We start from the raw sequence: 17,858 nt of genomic DNA, 5'->3' as shown, positions 1-17,858 counted from the left end.
TCGAAAGGAGTAAGTGGGAGGAAAGTAGAACTCGATGAAGTACTACCTCTTGAGCCGGAAAGTAGTCCAGCTCAGGAAAATGTTCTTGTGGTGCCTACACCGACTGGAGAGGAAATTAATGATGATGATCAAGGTACTTCGGATCAAGTTGTTATTGAACTTCGTAGGTCCACAAGGACACGTTCCACGCTAGAGTGGTATGGCAACCCTGTCCTGGAAATCATGTTGTTAGACAACGGTGAACCTTCGAACTATGAAGAAGCGATGGCGGGCCCAGATTTCAACAAATGGCTTGAAGCCATGCAATCCGAGATAGGATCCATGTATGAAAACGAAGTATGGACTTTGACAGACTTGCCCGATGATCGGCGAGCGATAGAAAACAAATGGATCTTTAAGAAGAAGACGGACGCGGATGGTAATGTTACCATCTATAAAGCTCGACTTGTCGCTAAGGGTTATCGACAAGTTCAAGGGGTTGACTACGATGAGACATTCTCTCCCGTAGCGAAGCTAAAGTCCGTCTGAATCATGTTAGCAATTGCCGCATACTATGATTATGAGATATGGCAGATGGACGTCAAAACGGCATTCCTTAACGGACATCTTAAGGAAGAACTGTATATGATGCAGCCGGAAGGTTTTGTCGACCCTGAGAATGCTAACAAGGTATGCAAGCTCCAGCGATCCATTTATGGGCTGGTGCAAGCATCTCGGAGTTGGAACATTCGCTTTGATGAGATGATCAAAGCGTTTGGGTTTATGCAGACTTATGGAGAAGCCTGCGTTTACAAGAAAGTGAGTGGGAGCTCTGTAGCATTTCTCATATTATATGTAGATGACATACTTTTGATGGGAAATGATATAGAACTTTTGGACAGCATTAAGGCCTACTTGAATAAGTGTTTTTTCAATGAAGGACCTTGGAGAAGCTGCTTACATATTAGGCATCAAGATCTATAGGGATAGATCAAGACGCCTCATAGGTCTTTCACAAAGCACATACCTTGATAAGATATTGAAGAGGTTCAATATGGATCAGTCGAAGAAAGGGTTCTTGCCTGTATTGCAAGGTGTGAAATTGAGCTCGGCTCAATGCCCGACCACGTCAGAAGATATAGAAGATATGAGTATCATCCCCTATGCCTCAGCCATAGGATCTATTATGTATGCCATGTTGTGTACCAGACCTGATGTAAACCTTGCCGTTAGTTTGGTAGGAAGGTACCAAAGTAATCCCGGCAAGGAACACTGGACAGCGGTCAAGAATATCCTGAAGTACCTGAAAAGGACAAAGCACATGTTTCTCGTTTATGGAGGTGATGAAGAGCTCGTCGTAAAGGGTTACGTTGATGCTAGCTTCGACACAGATCTGGATGACTCTAAGTCACAAACCGGATACGTATATATGTTGAATCGTGGAGCAGTAAGCTGGTGCAGTTGCAAGAAGAGCGTCGTGGCGGGATCTACATGTGAAGCGGAGTACATGGCAGCCAAGGAGGCAGCGCATGAAGCAATATGGATGAAGGAGTTCATCACCAACCTAGGAGTCATACCCAATGCGTCGGGGCCGATCACTCTCTTTTGTGACAACACTGGAGCTATTGCCCTTGCCAAGGAGCCCAGGTTTCACAAGAAGACCAGGCACATCAAGCGTCGTTTCAACTCCATCCGTGAAAATGTTCAAGATGGAGACATAGATATTTGCAAAGTACATACGGATCTGAATGTCGCAGATCCGCTGAGTAAACCTCTTCCGCGAGCAAAACATGATCAACACCACAACTCTATGGGTGTTCGATTCATCACAATGTAACTAGATTATTGACTCTAGTGCAAGTCAGAGACTGTTGGAAATATGTCCTAGAGGCAATAATAAAAGGATTATTATTATATTTCCTTGTTCATGATAATTGTCTTTTATTCATGCTATAATTGTATTATCCAGAAATCATAATACACGTGTGAATACATAGACCACAACATGTCCCTAGTGAGCCTCTAGTTGAGCTCGTTGATCAATAGATAGTCATGGTTTCCTGACTATGGACATTGGATGTCATTGATAACGAGATCACATCATTAGGAGAATGATGTGATGGACAAGACCCAATCCTAAGCATAGCACAAGATCGTGTAGTTCGTTTGCTAGAGCTTTTCCAATATCAAGTATCTTTTCCTTAGACCATGAGATCGTGTAACTCCCGGATACCGTAGGAGTGCTTTGGGTGTACCAAACGATACAACGTAACTGGGTGACTATAAAGGTATACTACGGGTATCTTCGAAAGTGTCTGTTGGGTTGACACGGATCGAGACTGGGATTTGTCACTCCGTATGACGGAGAGGTATCTCTGGGCCCACTCGGTAATGCATCATCATAATGAGCTCAAAGTGACCAAGTGTCTGGTCATGGGATCATGCATTACGGTACGAGTAAAGTGACTTACCGATAATGAGATTGAACGAAGTATTGGGATACCGACGATCGAATCTCGGGCAAGTAACATACCGATTGACAAAGGGAATTGTATACGGGGTTGCTTGAATCCTCGACTTCGTGGTTCATCCGATGAGATCATCGAGGAGCATGTGGGAGCCAACATGGGTATCCAGATCCTGCTGTTGGTTATTGGCCGGAGAGCCGTCTCGGTCATGTCTACGTGTCTCCCGAACCCGTAGGGTCTACACACTTAAGGTTCGGTGACGCTAGGGTTGTAGAGATATTAGTATGCAGCAAACCGAAAGTTGTTCGGAGTCCCGGATGAGATCCCGGACGTCACGAGGAGTTCCGGAATGGTCCGGAGGTAAAGAATTATATATGGGAAGTCAAGTTTCGGCAATCGGGAAAGTTTCGGGGGTCACCAGTATTGTACCGGGACCACCGGAAGGGTCCCGGGGGTCCACCGGGTGGGGCCACCTATCCCGGAGGGCCCCATGGGCTGAAGTGGGGAGGGGAACCAGCCCCTGGTGGGCTGGTGCGCCCCCCCTTGGGCACCCCTGCGCCTAGGGTTGGAAACCCTAGGGTGGGGGGCGCCTCCACTTGCCTTGGGGGGCAAGGCACCCCTTGGCCGCCGCCCCCCTAGGAGATCCCATCTCCTAGGGCCGGCGCCCCCCTGGGGACCCTATATATAGAGGGGGGAGGGAGGGCAGCCGCACCCTTGCACTTGGCTCCTCCCTTCCCCCTTGCTACACCTCTCCCTCCCGCAGACGCTTGGCGAAGCCCTGCCGGTATCCTTGCTGCATCCACCACCACGCCGTCGTGCTGCTGGATCTTCATCAACCTCTCCTTCCCCCTTGCTGGATCAAGAAGGAGGAGACGTCACGCTGACCGTACGTGTGTTGAACACGGAGGTGCCGTCCGTTTGGCGCTAGGATCTCCGGTGATTTGGATCACGACGAGTACGACTCCCTCAACCCCGTTCTCTTGAACGTTTCCGCTCGATCTACAAGGGTATGTAGATGCACTCCTCTCTCTCTTTGCTAGATGAACTCATAGATTGATCTTGGTGAAACCGTAGAATTTTTATTTTATTTTCTGCAACATTCCCCAACAGAGACTAGGCAACACATTATACGTCTACACTCCCCCTCACGTGTGGCTCTCTCAGGCCTAAACATGGACCGAAAGTGGGCTGCAATTTAATTACGCCAACCGGGTCTTGAACTCAAGACCTCTTGGCTCTGATACCATGTAGAAGTGCATGCTCTAGCCAATGCAACTAAAAGACCAATCTGATGGAAGAGACTAGGCAACACATTATACGTCGAGACCCACGCTGCCGCCCACGGGTATTTGGCCGGATTTGGGTGATCTATGAGGCTTCGAGAGGTACTTCCCACTCTGACCGACTCCACAGCAACCCCGAGCTTCCATCATGGCAGCAGCGTCCCACGGTGCCTCTGCCTCCTCATCATCGCAGACAATTGTATCCCACCACATCCCCGATCATGGCTTCTCCACCGAAGCGTCCTCCTCGTCTCCCTAGTCATGTGATGTGAGCGATGAGGACATGCTCAACCTGGACTCCTCGTGGGTGGCGGCGGTCGAGGCGGAATCTCAACTGGAGGAGGTTGCTCGTTGTTGGCAATCCATGGGATCCCAGACTTGGCGGCGGTGGTGGATGCTGGTGGCGAGGTGATGGGGTCAAGGCTAGGAGACATGTTGGAGTTGTGTGCCGACTGAGGTGCTGCTCCGGCTGGGCGTGTCAGAAGAAAGAAGAAGAGGATGAGACACTTCTTCCATGTCAGGTCTACTTTGTTGGAGGAGTTAAATTTAGGATGCCGATAACTGCCACACGTGTGGCATCTAGTGGGGTTGTGCCGCACGCCCTGTGTGGAACGGAGACGACCCCGCCTGCATGATGGCGTCCGGGCGCACGCAGCCACAGCCCGCACGTCCGGTGTGTGTCACAATCGCCCACACGTCCGGGCGATCGAGCGCGCTGCCCGCACGACCTAACGCGCCCGTCGTCCCGGCCTGCCATCCAACCCCATTCCGCCCTGCCGCCGTCGTCTCCTACCTCTCGATCCCCAACCTCCATCATCTTCCTTCTCTGGTTGCCATGGCAACCAGACCAGATCTATAGCCCCTCCCCACCCCACCCCCACCGCCACCCCACCCCCACCCCCACGACGATGAGCTAACAGGTTGATCTCCGATCTCCTCCTGTTTCTCGTCCTTCTTCTGTCCAGAAAAGTGAAATTGCAGATTGCCCATGAACATGGCGACTAGACCAAAGCTGTCTTGACAAACACACCGCGGATTTGTGTGTATTCAAATTTGCCCACCAAAGTACACCAGATCTGCCATATTCTATCCTAGAGTTGAGCTAAGCTTCTGGGTTGGGTTGGTGCGAGTAGTTGATGCATAAGAATGCGTAGGAATCACTAAAAATAGGGGAAAAGAAAGGAGGGATTTGGGTGGTGCATAGAGAGGGAGGAAAATAATTGCCACATGTTTCTGATGTTAGTTGCCACCTATCTTTTCCGTCAGCTGCCACAATATTGTGTTGTTAGTTGCCATCATATTATGTCCGTTGTTGCCATCGGTTCGAAATGATAGTTGGCATCCAGATTTTAGAAAAGAGAATAAATGTGCATGTCCTACTTGACATGATGTGTTGGTTGTCTATGCAAGAAATGTGATAAGATTGCCGTGTTTTCTTGTATGTGCAAACAGAAAGAATGCTTTCTGCGGATATTGATGCGTTCTTGTTCATGCAGTGATCGAAAACAAAGTGGGAGAAAAAAGAGGAAAATGAATCATGAAGACGACACTGATCCTTGGTTTTCTCAAAGGCCAGAAACGCCCCCCGAGATGCAGTAGAGTACAATCAACTCATTTCCGCAGGGCCATTGCTGCCACTACTAGAGCAGTACGCAAGCATCAGTACGATGCATCATCAGAAAAGGGACAGTTGCCATATTTGTGACAAGGAAGATGACATTCTACTTATGTCCTATAATGTCATTTTTCGCAGGTTCTTACGACCCAACAACACACACGGGGATACCATGGCAAGTACATGCACAGGGTGCAAACACTGGCAGATGTACGGGCGACCAACTTCAAGTAGCCAATGTGGCAAATCAAGGTAACACGTATGGAAAAGAAACATACTGGTGTCGACATGAAATTAAACTTGAAAGGATGGCAAACGCTTACGAGTTATATGGAAAACGCAGGGCCTTCATGTAGCATGTGGCAACAGGTGGCAACCATGTACCTGCCATCAACGTCGTACACAGGTGAGACGAATGAAGTGAATTTGTGGACAGTGATTCAGGAGAATAAACATAGGACAAATGCATTTGCATGCTTGATAACTGCATTTGCCATGCTTGGATAGGTGCAGTTGCCATGCATGGACAACTGCATTTGCCATGCCTGGACAAACGCAGTGCTATTCCTGGGTTGCCATGCATGCACAACTGCATTTGCCATGCATGCACAACTATGGTTGCCATGCCTATACAGATGCAGTTGCCATGTCGAGTCAATTGTAGTTGCCATACCTAATCAAAATGTGATTCATGTGTTTAAACAACTATGGATGACAAGTGTGAACAGAAATCTGTGTGGAATTGTTGAACTACTACATGTGCCATGTTGTACAAACTACAGTTGCCATGCATTGACCAACTGCTAAATGATCACAGGTTGTTATGGTGGAACCACACCGGCAAACATCTCATGGCAAGCTTCATAGTTGCAATCCAATGCTATTGCAGATAGAGCACATCAAATTGGAATGACAAACCAGATGCGATTAGCACATGCGATACAACAAGGTAAAAAATATGTGAACTAGCAAAACAATAGTGCATTTGCTTTTGTGGGAAAGCATGGGGGAAAATGGATTTGTCACGGTGGTGGCGGAAAACAAAAAAAAATGCTACCAAGTGGACGCATGCACCTAGAATGCATGTTTTGATGCTAAAGGATGTTGGTTGCCATGCATTGGCAACAGTAGCTACCATGGTTGTTGAACTATAGCTGCCATGGCTCAAAAACATGCAGTTGCCATGCATGGCCAGATGCAGATGTCATGCTTGCTGTATGAATGATATTTTGCCAAATCAGATGCAGTTGCTATATTTCGTTACGATAAACCTGCCATTCAAGTAATGCTTACATGCTACCTTTTTTGCAGGGCCTTCGACTACAATCAACAACGGCGCGGGGACATCTACTGCGGGAACCTCTGAGCACATGGAAGAAGCGTTCCACCAGCCAGTCAACAGTCCTGCCACAAACAATGCAGAATCAGTGTCGGAAATGGCAATCGTTCCAGCAATGCCGACAAGCACACCTTTGCACACCAGCACAAGCAACACTCAAGCAGATGAAACAACTGCTAATACTGAAGTGAATGATGAAACAGATGACGAAGCACAAGGGGATGAAGAAGATGGGCAATCAGAAATCATGGTGCCTCAGCCACCATATGTTGGGCAGAGATTTGATTCGTTTGAAGATGCCAAGGAATTCTACCAGACATATGCAATGTTCCATGGGTTTGCGGTGAACACCGAATACCATAGGAAAATTTTAAAAACTAACGAGTACAACAGAGGTGAGATAAGGTGCTACAAGGCACGAAGGAACAAGAAGGGGAAAGGTGTTGCCCCTATCATGCCGGAACGAAAGAGAGGTATCATTGTGAAGACAGAATGCCCTGTCCGATGTAAGCTAAACGTAGATGGAGCACAGTGGGTGGTCACTGACTATTTTGACGAACACAACCACAAACTCATAAAGAAGTTTGAGCTGGTAAAATTTCTGAGCGCCCACAGAGGATTCAACCCCCTCGAGAAGAAATTCGTAAAGTTGCTACATGATTGTAATGTCGGTCCGTCAAGAATTGTCCAAATACTGTCCCTGATCCACAATGGAGATGGTAGACTGAGTAGCATGCCCTACATACCAGCAGACGTCACAAACCTGAAGGCAAGGTACCGTAGAGAGAGCAGGTTGGCTGACATAGAAGCCACAATAGCCTACTTTGAAGAGAAAGCAAAAGCAGATGCTGACTTCTTCTACAGGATAAGATTGGACGATGAGGACTGTGTTAGAAACATGTATTGGGTGGATGGTGCTGCAAGAAGGGCCTACAAACATTTCCGTGATTGCATATCATTCGACGTGACATATCTCACTAATATGTACAAGATGCCCTGCGCTCCATTCATAGGAATAAATAACCACAATCAGTCATTGCAGTTCGACTGCGGACTCGTTCGGAACGAAGATACGGATGGTTATGCTTGGCTGTTCAAAACCTTCTTTGGAGTGCATGGATGGACTTGCTCTGATGAACATAATAATAGACCAAGATTTTAGCATGCGTGTAGGCATAGGGGAGGTCTTTCTGTTGGCAGTGCACAGGCACTGCAGGTGGCATATTATTAAAAGGCTAAGGAGACGCTAGGACCATTTTTTACTCACCGTCTAGAGCTGCACAAGGCATTCGAGTTATGCGTGGATCACAGCATGACGATGGAGGATTTTGAATGGAGTTGGACGACTATGATTGCAACATACCAAGTGCAAGATAACGAGACACTTATTGGCATGTGGGAGAAGCGAATGTACTGGGTGCCGTCCTACTTCATGCAGCGCTTCTTCCCATTTCCGCAGACTACGCAGCGCAGCAAGGGGTTCAACACTGTTTTGAAGCGGTACGTGAGCCCTGGCAACTCATTACTGCAGTTTGCCAAGCAATAGACAACTTTGCAACAGAAAATACTGGGATCTGAGCTATAGCAAGAAACGAACACCGCACTCAAGCAGCCTAAATTGCTAATATATTTGCCAATGGAGAGGCAGATGAGCAAGATATATACAAACAAGATTTGTAACAAGTAAGTCGATTATGTTACCCTCTTATTTGCACAAAGCATGAAGATAGTAGGTGCCATATAGAATGCAATGCATTTGCCATCTTTTTTGACTTGCTGATCTATTGAAAATAGCCATTGAATACAGTGTAAGCATGATCTGTAGTTGCCATGTGGGTTGAACTGTAGTTGCCATGTGGGTTGAACTATAGTTGCCATGTAGGTTGAACTGTAGTTGCCATGTGGGTTGAACTGTACTTGCCATGTTAAAATGATATGTAGTTGACATGTGGCCCAAAACTTTGTTTGCCATGTTTTATAAACTGCATTTGCCATGTTAAATGAAATTCATTTGCCAATTCAAAATTTTATGCATTTTGCCATGTGAAAAATATCATGCAGTTGCCATATGGAATCAAAAAACACAAGAACAGATGTAGGAAAAAAACAAGATTTCCATGCCACCGTTGGTTTTAGATATACGTGTTGCTATGTTACAGCCTACATAAACATGAGGTGCTACAAACATAATATAAGAGTTTAACAAACACACAAAAACATGCAGATTCTAGGAAGAAATAAAGCGTGCCAGCATGTACATGGCTTACCAGGTGGACGAACATACGTTCAAGGTGTGTTCATTATTGGGCATGTCGGATTCAGAACCTGAAGACCCGGACAAGGGAAGGAACTACTATGTGAAGGCAACGATAAATGAAGGCGAATATTACTGCCAATGCTGCAAATTCGAACGCGACGGGATTGTGTGTTGTCACATACTAAAAGTAATGGACATGCATGCGGTCACGCGATTGCCCCGCCATTTCATAAGGCAGCGATGGACTTGGGACGCTGACGATGCGTTGGAGCCACAAACATCAAATGCAGTTTTGGTTGTGCATGACGAGAGACCGGAGGCAACCATGGATGCCATGAGGCACGTTGTGTTAACCAAGAACTATGCCGAACTAATACATGAAGCATGCAAGAGTGATGAGACAGTGAGTGTGGCAGAAAAACACAGGAAAGCCCTGAAAAGAGAGCTTGATGAGATCAAAAAGAGGAAGGCTAAAGAATCCTTACACAGGTTCCCCCATACCTCAAGTGTGCCTTCGTCCATGGGTCCATCATCTGAAAACATGGAGGTGGGGTCTGGAACAACAAGCACGCAAAACCAGGTCAGGAAACCGCCCCGTTCCATCACAAAAGGGCATCCAAAAGAGATAAGATACAAATCGGGGTTGGAAATTCAAGCAAAACATAAGAAAGCAAAGAAAGGGGCGGGCAATCCATAAAAGCAATTATGGAGGATTGTAACTTATGTGCTGGTGACATTTTTTGTTAGGTATATGGTCAGGATTTTAAAAATTCAAGAATGACTGTTGGTCGACAACAGGATGTGAAATAAATGGCATGTATGCCACGTATGTGCTGCTAAATCTGCCATGCAGCTACCATCGAATCCGCCATGTGATTTCTACTGAACCTGCCATTGCGCAGATTTTTTGTTTTCAGACCACGCATTTTGTTTCTGTTTTTGACATGCTGATCTATTGAAAAATGGCAACTGGGTACATTTTAAGCATGAAAAAATCGTAGTTGCCATGTGAAATCACCTATAGTTGCCGTGTGTAATGAAAATGCAGTTGCCATGTGGAATGATATCTAGTTGACATGTAACTACAATTGCCATGTTTTATGAACTGCATTTGCCATGTTAAATAAACTGCGTTTGCCATGTTATATGTTATGCAGTTGCCATGTCAAATATCATGCAGTTGCCATGTCAAAATATCATGAAGTTGCCCAAAAAACAAAAAACAGAACGATTACTTTCACTAACCGTGTCTGATCAACTATATTTGCCATGTTTTCAGGCATCATAGACACAATCAAACACCCAACTGGTACTACCAACCACGAACACATAAATAGTACTGAAACATAAAAGTAGCTTCTGTCAAACCTAAGTAGGTTCACATCCACACATATATTACAAATATGTTCAATGCCACTCACACGCCACCACTATATACTAGAGTACGGAAGGGTTGCAGTCATAACATAGTACAAGGACATAGTTTTAAAAGAACAAGTTGATACCTTACATTCATCAGCCACAGAATGTAAGGTAGGCGTGCGGTATGGAGCACCACGTGATCACTTGTACTTCTTGTTGGCTTTTTTGACAGCTTCATCTATGAACTCTTGTGCGTTGGACCGCGTGTTGAAATCTTCAGTCATCAACCAGTTCCATCTGTATATTTTGCGAAGCTCAGTTACCATTGGAGCTGTGACGATAGGGAACCGTCGGCCTTCCCACTTAGCGAGGTATTCCAATGCGTGAAACCCGTAGTCATGCCTATAAAAGAAAAGGAATCAGGTCAACTCGATAGAACAGAAAAATCATAAACTTTGATGCACAGGAGACAAAAGGGTTTAGGATTGGTGTGGAGGACACATGAAAAAGTTAGTAATTACCGGTTTCCTTGCTTCGTAGTCGCGACATAGTCGATTGGAAAATGATTGATCTGGACCTTTGAGTTTTCATAGTGACGGGTCCATGTCTCTTTGAGGTTGTTGATGAAGAATTCAGCATGTGTAGTAAGGTCTGTATCAGCTTCTGAATGCATTGAATCGAGCACCTCAAATCGTTGGTTCTTCAGGTCAAGGCAAATGGCGTAGTGGTGACCACACTTGTCATGTGGGTCATGTGGTGCAAGCTCCTGGAACATGGGAAACAGTACCTGCAAGTAAAAATAAAAGGAGAAAGAAAAAGCAGATTTCACATCAAAAACAACAATGATGTAGTTGGAAAAATGATTATGTAAAGATATTGCCGGATGCAGTAAGAGGTACATGAATGACAAAGAAGCAAGTGAATAAAGATACACCCACAGAGAATGTTTATTTGCCATGTGTAATTAAAAGAAGTTGCCATCCATGTATGAACAAAGTTTCCCAATATTTTAATTCAAGTTGCCACATAATTTGCATTAAAAAACTGTCAAACTTAGTTTGCATGGCAGCTGTTGCCACATGAAACATCTGTCACAAAATAGTATGTAGCCCAAAGTCTGAAGCATAACTACTCATAAAACATAGCATGGGAAAAAAGATGTGCAAAACAAGAAGGAACACTCACGCATTTCTTTAGTGTGAGCTTGAAATCACCATGCTGGGCAAAGTTCTTCCTCAGGATTTTATGGTGGAAGTCACCATCCCATATTTTGCAGGTCACACTGTACTGCATGATCGTTTTGTCGGGACCAAATATCCATATGCCTGTTGATGAAGTCAATCCCACACGCAACAACATTCTTCGACATTTTGCCAAGTGGCCTCACAGACTAGGTAAGATCACCCAGGTCGACGTACGTCGCATCACATTGTATGACTTTGGTTCTGTCCAAACATGAGCTGTATGAAAATGATATAACATGGAAGAATCATGTCTACTAATAAAAAATAAAAAATAAAACGTAAACAAAGCATGGTTGGAATACCAAAGGAAAAAAAAATAAGAGAAAAGCAAGTGAGGAGTTATGTGGTGTGGACGTTACGCTTTCAGCTCCTTCATGTGCTTGCTGTTGGACCTCGGATTTTCAAAACGCTTGACAATATCATACATCTGGTTCTGCTCCTTTGTGGCCTTGACTTCGGGCTCATAGTCATCCGCGGGAGGTGCATGAACTACCCTATGCTGCCTCACAAATCCAGGGGTGGCACTTCTAATGGTATCTTCGGATACCGACTCAGCAGGCACATTAGAACTTGATTGCCCCTGACCCCGTGAGGACCTCCTATTCAATGCTTCATCCTCAATCCTGCGGTAAGCGGCATCAAGTGACACTGAAATCTCATCAGGGGTGGCTACAAGGATCGAAACAGTGGGTTAGGATACTTGGAAACAAACAAGTTATTGTGAAAAAAGGGATGTAGAATATGAAATGTAGGTGCAAAAATAGTGAGTTGCCATGTAGAGACAACTTCAGTTGCCTTGTGTAGTGACATGTAGTTGCCATATGGCAACAACTACAGTTACCATGTGGTAACAACTACAGTTGCCATGTGGCAACAACTACAGCTGCCAAGTACATTGAACTGAAGTTGCCATGTTGCAACAACTCTAGTTGCCGTGTGCTTGGCGAATGGAATTGCAACATGGCAACAAATTGTAGGTGCCATGTTGCAGCAACTCTAGCTGCCATGTGTATCAGATCAAATTTTCCATCACCAGTGACAAACAAAAAAAAGCTTGTGACAAACTTCACACTAAAAAAATGTAGAAACCAAAATGATAAACACGCAAAAAAATGTACCTTTAACTATCGGCTCTGCAAACTTCACAACCTTCCTGCCCTCAGCCATTGGCTGTGCCATCAGTGGGGCCATGCCTGCCAGGAAAGCAAAGGCAACTGGCATAGGATCTTGCGCCACTGGTTCATCTTGACTGCGATTGATGCCAAGGCTACAGCTCGGTGGGGTGAAGTCCATTGGGTGCCTCTCCTCCCTACCAGCCGGACCGCAAACGAGATGTCCAGCAGAATCCAGGGGTGACAGATTAACAAACATTTTTGCCTCATCTGCTGCAGTATCATCAGGCTTATTAGTAAGGTGGGGCGTGCTGCCAGTGGTATCAGCCACAACTTTCTTGCCAGTCTTCTTGTTTGGGCTGTACGGGACACGAATGTTGACTGGTAGCTTAGAAGTGCGCAGATTTAAGATGGGGTTCTCCACGGTGGTGAGAGACACAGTCTACTCCAAACGTTCACCTTCGTCAGTCGTGCCCAGCATGCTGCGTGCCTCGGTTGTACCTCGGACTTCCGTTTTCTCCATAACATTGCTTTTGGCAGGTGGTGGGAACAGTGTGGAAGCAGGCACATAACCAGAGTCATCTCTGCTGCTCCTAGCTACATCTGGTGCATTGGGTATGTCTGCACGTTGCTTGCAGGGGCTACGACGCCTAGGTGGAAGACCAGCTCGTGCAACGGTCACCATAGAAACCTCTGGGCCACCAGAAGCTAGAGCTGTTGTGCCATGAGTCTCACCTGTGGATGGCATCTCATTCTAAATTGTCACCGCAGCCCCTTCTTTTGTGGATGCATAAGTACTAGTAGCCACACGCTTGGAATCCGTCTCAGATGAGCGGGAATCTTCCTTGCCTAGGTTGATATCGGGAGCATCCACTTCAACACTTGCTGATCGGGTGGCAGGGGTCACAACAACATCCCTCATTGCCAGCAGAGTGGGCAATATCTCAGCAGTCCTGGTAGATATTGACTCATCACTCCCAGATGTACGGATGCCTGTTGTTGTAGTCTGCACATCTGCAACCGGCGGAGATGGTCGGCCACTTGCATCAGAGCTGGTGGGAACAGTGGATGGTGCAGCAACAGTTTTCTCGACTGGTGCCTCATGAACATCTGAGTTGCCACTTGTCGACAGCTTTGAATGAATGCGTTCGAGTGGGTCTCTACGGTTCTGCTTGGTCACGCGTGTTGTAGTATTCTTCACCCTGCAAGAAAGCACATGAAGAGTATGAAAATTTGAAAAAAATAGTTGCCATGGTAGTCATATTTAAAAATGGAAAAATGTGTGATGTGCCAGAGCTGCCATTTGAGAACAAGGTATGGATGAGCACACAAGACAAATGTTGGGGGGTGGAAGCCAGTGGAGAGCTGCTAGTTTCCATATGAGTGGGATAAGAATTGCCATGTGACCTAGTTAGCAATTGCCATGCAGCAAAAAAATAAATTATGAGAAAAAAAAGAAGTTGCCATGTGGGACTGATGGCAGTAGCCCATATGGAAAACTGAACAGCTGCAATGAAAAGAAGACGGGTAGTTGCCGCATAAATGTATCAACTGAAAAAGTTGTGTATGATCTAGAATGAATCAAACAAAAGAATAGCACTATGAAAAATGCAAAAATAGGGAGAACCTACTTCTTGCTTGTCTTCTTCAAGTCTTCCAACACGACAGGATCACCGATGTTTGACGTCGACATACAAGGAGACGACCTAGTTGAAGTGGTGTCAGCAACAGTGGCAACACCCTTGTTCAATCGAGCAGAAGCACGGGTTGGCGTTGGTGCTTGTTTCTTCTTAACTGCTCGTCCACCAGCTGTCGCCTCGCTGCACATAGAAAAGATGGCAAAAAAGGATACCAAGTGTGAGACACAAAAATCATGCCGCTCTTAGCAAAACAATGAAAAAGAGGGTCAGTCTGTTGAAAAGGAGAGACAAACAAAACACTAAATAGATGTTGAACCTCCTCCTAGCAGCTACGGGGTCGGTCCTAGACCTCTTGCCAACAGAGCCCTGCCCAACATCCTCTGGAGCTCTGTCCCTCTTTGACGGTGACACCCCCGTGTCTCCCGTAGCTGTTTGTTCAACTGCTTCCTCCGCTGGAGGGACATCTAGTGCAGCCTTATCCTTCGTACCACCTACACGAACTTCACCATGTTCATCATCGTCGGTTGCATGTTGCACATTCTCCATGTCATCTTCATCGTCCTTGTCGAGACCAGCGTCTCCATCTAGATCATCTTGCGTGTCGGGAAGCTCCTATGAGCTGTTGTAGTCGTACCGGCCACGGCAACCAGTTGGTCGATGTGTCCGTTCTTCAACGAATGATGTGAACTGCGTCGCAACCGCGTCGCTGTTGGAGCCATTAAATGCCGTCCAACCCTCCACCAACTTCCGGAGCAAGCTGGTCATGCCGGAGGTAAACAACCCAACTAGATGCTCAACAGGTGCCCTCGCCTGAGCACAAAAACAAAAAAGTAGCAAAAACCAAAGGTACTAGAGTCACATGCATAAGAACAAAAAAAAACCAAAACAACCATAAGACATATATAAAAAATGCAAAGAGAAAACCAATTTCAAAAAAACAAAATAAACGTCCTTGATTACCTCAGTAGGACAAGATGGAGCTGAATGCACATCCATCCACTTGCCAAAGTTTTGTGGTCCACCAAACACATTATAGTCTATAGCATTGTTGGCCATCAGTTGGAAACCAGCAAAAACAACTAAGATGTGAGAGAGAAATAAGGTGCAGTGACTAACAATTCATGTATTGCAAAAAAGAGGAAATAAAAAAAGGACTTTCGACACGGATGGCGGAGTTGCCATATGGGGTCAGACATGGTTGCCATGTGTAGACAACCATGACTGCAAAAGGTATTTATCTCTTGTTAGCCATACATGATTGCCATACGGGGATTTTTCACATGTTATGCAACATCCGAAATTGAAGAATGCCGTGCAAGAATGAAGGCAGAACTAACCTGCGGTTTTCCATATTTCGTATCAGTTATCCTGTCTGCGGCAAGCACAGCCTTAACAACAGCGTCCGTCCATGCAGACACAGCAAACTTATGTGCAAGCAGCGGGCCTCCTATCCCGGTAAGGTCAACGGTGGACAGATCAAGAGCATCGATGTACATGAGCTGGTATACACAATAAAAAAGGAACCTATGTCAGTTTCAATCACGCTATAGTGAAAAAAGAAGCTTATGTAGTTTTCTTCAGTCATCAAGTTGAAGAGAATGAAGAGAAAGGATTTGCCATCTATCCATGTTAGTTGCCATCATGCTTGTCTTGGTAGTTGCCATCTTGTTATACTGGTAGTTGCCATGCAAATTGTATAAGAGATAATGAATGTATGAAGTGAAACATTTTTTGTGTTGTTGAAAAATGCTGGTATACACAATAAAAAAGGAAGCTATGTCAGTTGCAATCATGCTATGGTGAAAAGGAAGCTTATGTAGTTTCCTTGAGTCATCAAGTTGAAGAGAATGAAGAAAAAGATTTGCCATCTATCTATGTTATTTGCCATCATGCTTTGTTGACAGTTGCCACCTTGTTATGCTGGTAGCTGCCACCACCTCAGTATCATGGTTGCCATGTAGATTGTATAAAAAAGATTGAATGTATGAAATGAACACTTTTTTGTGTTGTTGAAAAATGCTATTGCCTTGTAGGCAGCAACTACAGTTGCCGTGGATTAAACAAAAGTCACTTTCGCATGTAAAAGGATTCACATAAAAAAATGAAACAAAGGGTTGCCATGCATGATCTTGTACGGTTGCCATGCACGATCTTGTACAGTTCACACTTATCAACAGCTGTGATGTTGATTTAGGAAAATCAATGAATCGTGATAAGAATATTTGCAGAAGAGTGGGGGAAAATACCATTAGGTGCAAGCGACAACCCTTTTGGTACATCTTGTTTGAGAATGCACCATGCAGGAAGTCAGCGATGAATTTACACCAATTCATTTTCTTCACATCTTTCAGCTTCGCCTGCACAGCACAAATTTGAGGACAAAAAAAGTTGCCGCATCAGCATTCAAATGAAAGCATCAAAAAACTGGCAGTGACTAGCTTCCAGTGACATCAAAATCAAAAAAAATTGAAGGGAAAAAAGAAGTAGAGAAAGAGCATTCACCAGGATGGGGAAGCACTTGTTGCTTGGGCGGAGAGATGTAGTAGGCGCAAAGACAGCTGAGATCAAGTACATGAGCAGCTTCATCTTAAATACCTCGCCATGGGTTTTCATGCCCTCCAACGAAGTTTCCAGCACAGTCGTATTCGGCATGGTTGACACCCCAGGAAACAAACGGGGGGACAAGGCTTCCTCAATCTTATTGTTCACCTCATACGGGACTTTGATTTCTCTGCGGGGCACACCCAAAGTGCAGAACACCGAGTCCTCATCCAAAGGCAGTCTTCCCCGTCTCGGAATCACAAATTCTCTGGATGCAGGATCATAAATCTCACCGAGCCAGTCGCATACAGGGTTCACTAGGTTCTTGCAGCGAACATCCATCAGAGCCTGCATCCCCACCTCACCGGCAGCTCCCTTCTGCTCATCAGTAAATCCATCATTCAAAATGGTTAGGCGTTCTTGCGAAGCCCTATTGCAATGACGTTTCTTCTTCTGCATAACAGAAAAAGGATCATTTGTTGCCATGTTCAATGTCATGAAAAATTTAGTTCTAAATGAAGATTGAAAACATAATGTGACTTTGAAAACATATGGGGGTGGAAAGTGACCTCTTCGCCATCTTTTGCCCGACCAGTCGCGCGATTCTGTTGTGGTGCATCCATGAAGTCATCATCATCATCTTGATGGTCGCCACGAGCCATTGTGCTGCGAGAAGAACAAAACACACGTTAGGGTGAAATGAAAACACAACAGACGGATACAGAAAGAAATGCATAAAGTAACTTCACGCGATATCTTCGATGAACAAAAAAAATGAAAACTCAAATGGTTTGCCCAAGGTTTATGCATTTTGAAGAGGGCAGTAATTGCCATGTGATGAACATGCACAAAAAGGCAGAAAATAATCAAAATGGAAAAGCAATTGCAGAAAACATGGCAACTGGACGTGTATGTGCTTCTGAAGGAAGGAGTTGTTATCTAGCAGAATCTTCTAGCCATATTGGCTCATTTGAAAGTGGCAATTGAGGCAGATCATAGGAAAACCCACCCCCTCCCC

This window comes from Triticum dicoccoides, chromosome 5B, assembly GCF_002162155.2.
Source record: "Triticum dicoccoides isolate Atlit2015 ecotype Zavitan chromosome 5B, WEW_v2.0, whole genome shotgun sequence".
NCBI classification, from domain to species: domain Eukaryota; kingdom Viridiplantae; phylum Streptophyta; class Magnoliopsida; order Poales; family Poaceae; genus Triticum; species Triticum dicoccoides.
The sequence above is the reverse complement of the archived record's forward strand: the minus strand, read 5'-3'. Positions refer to the sequence as shown.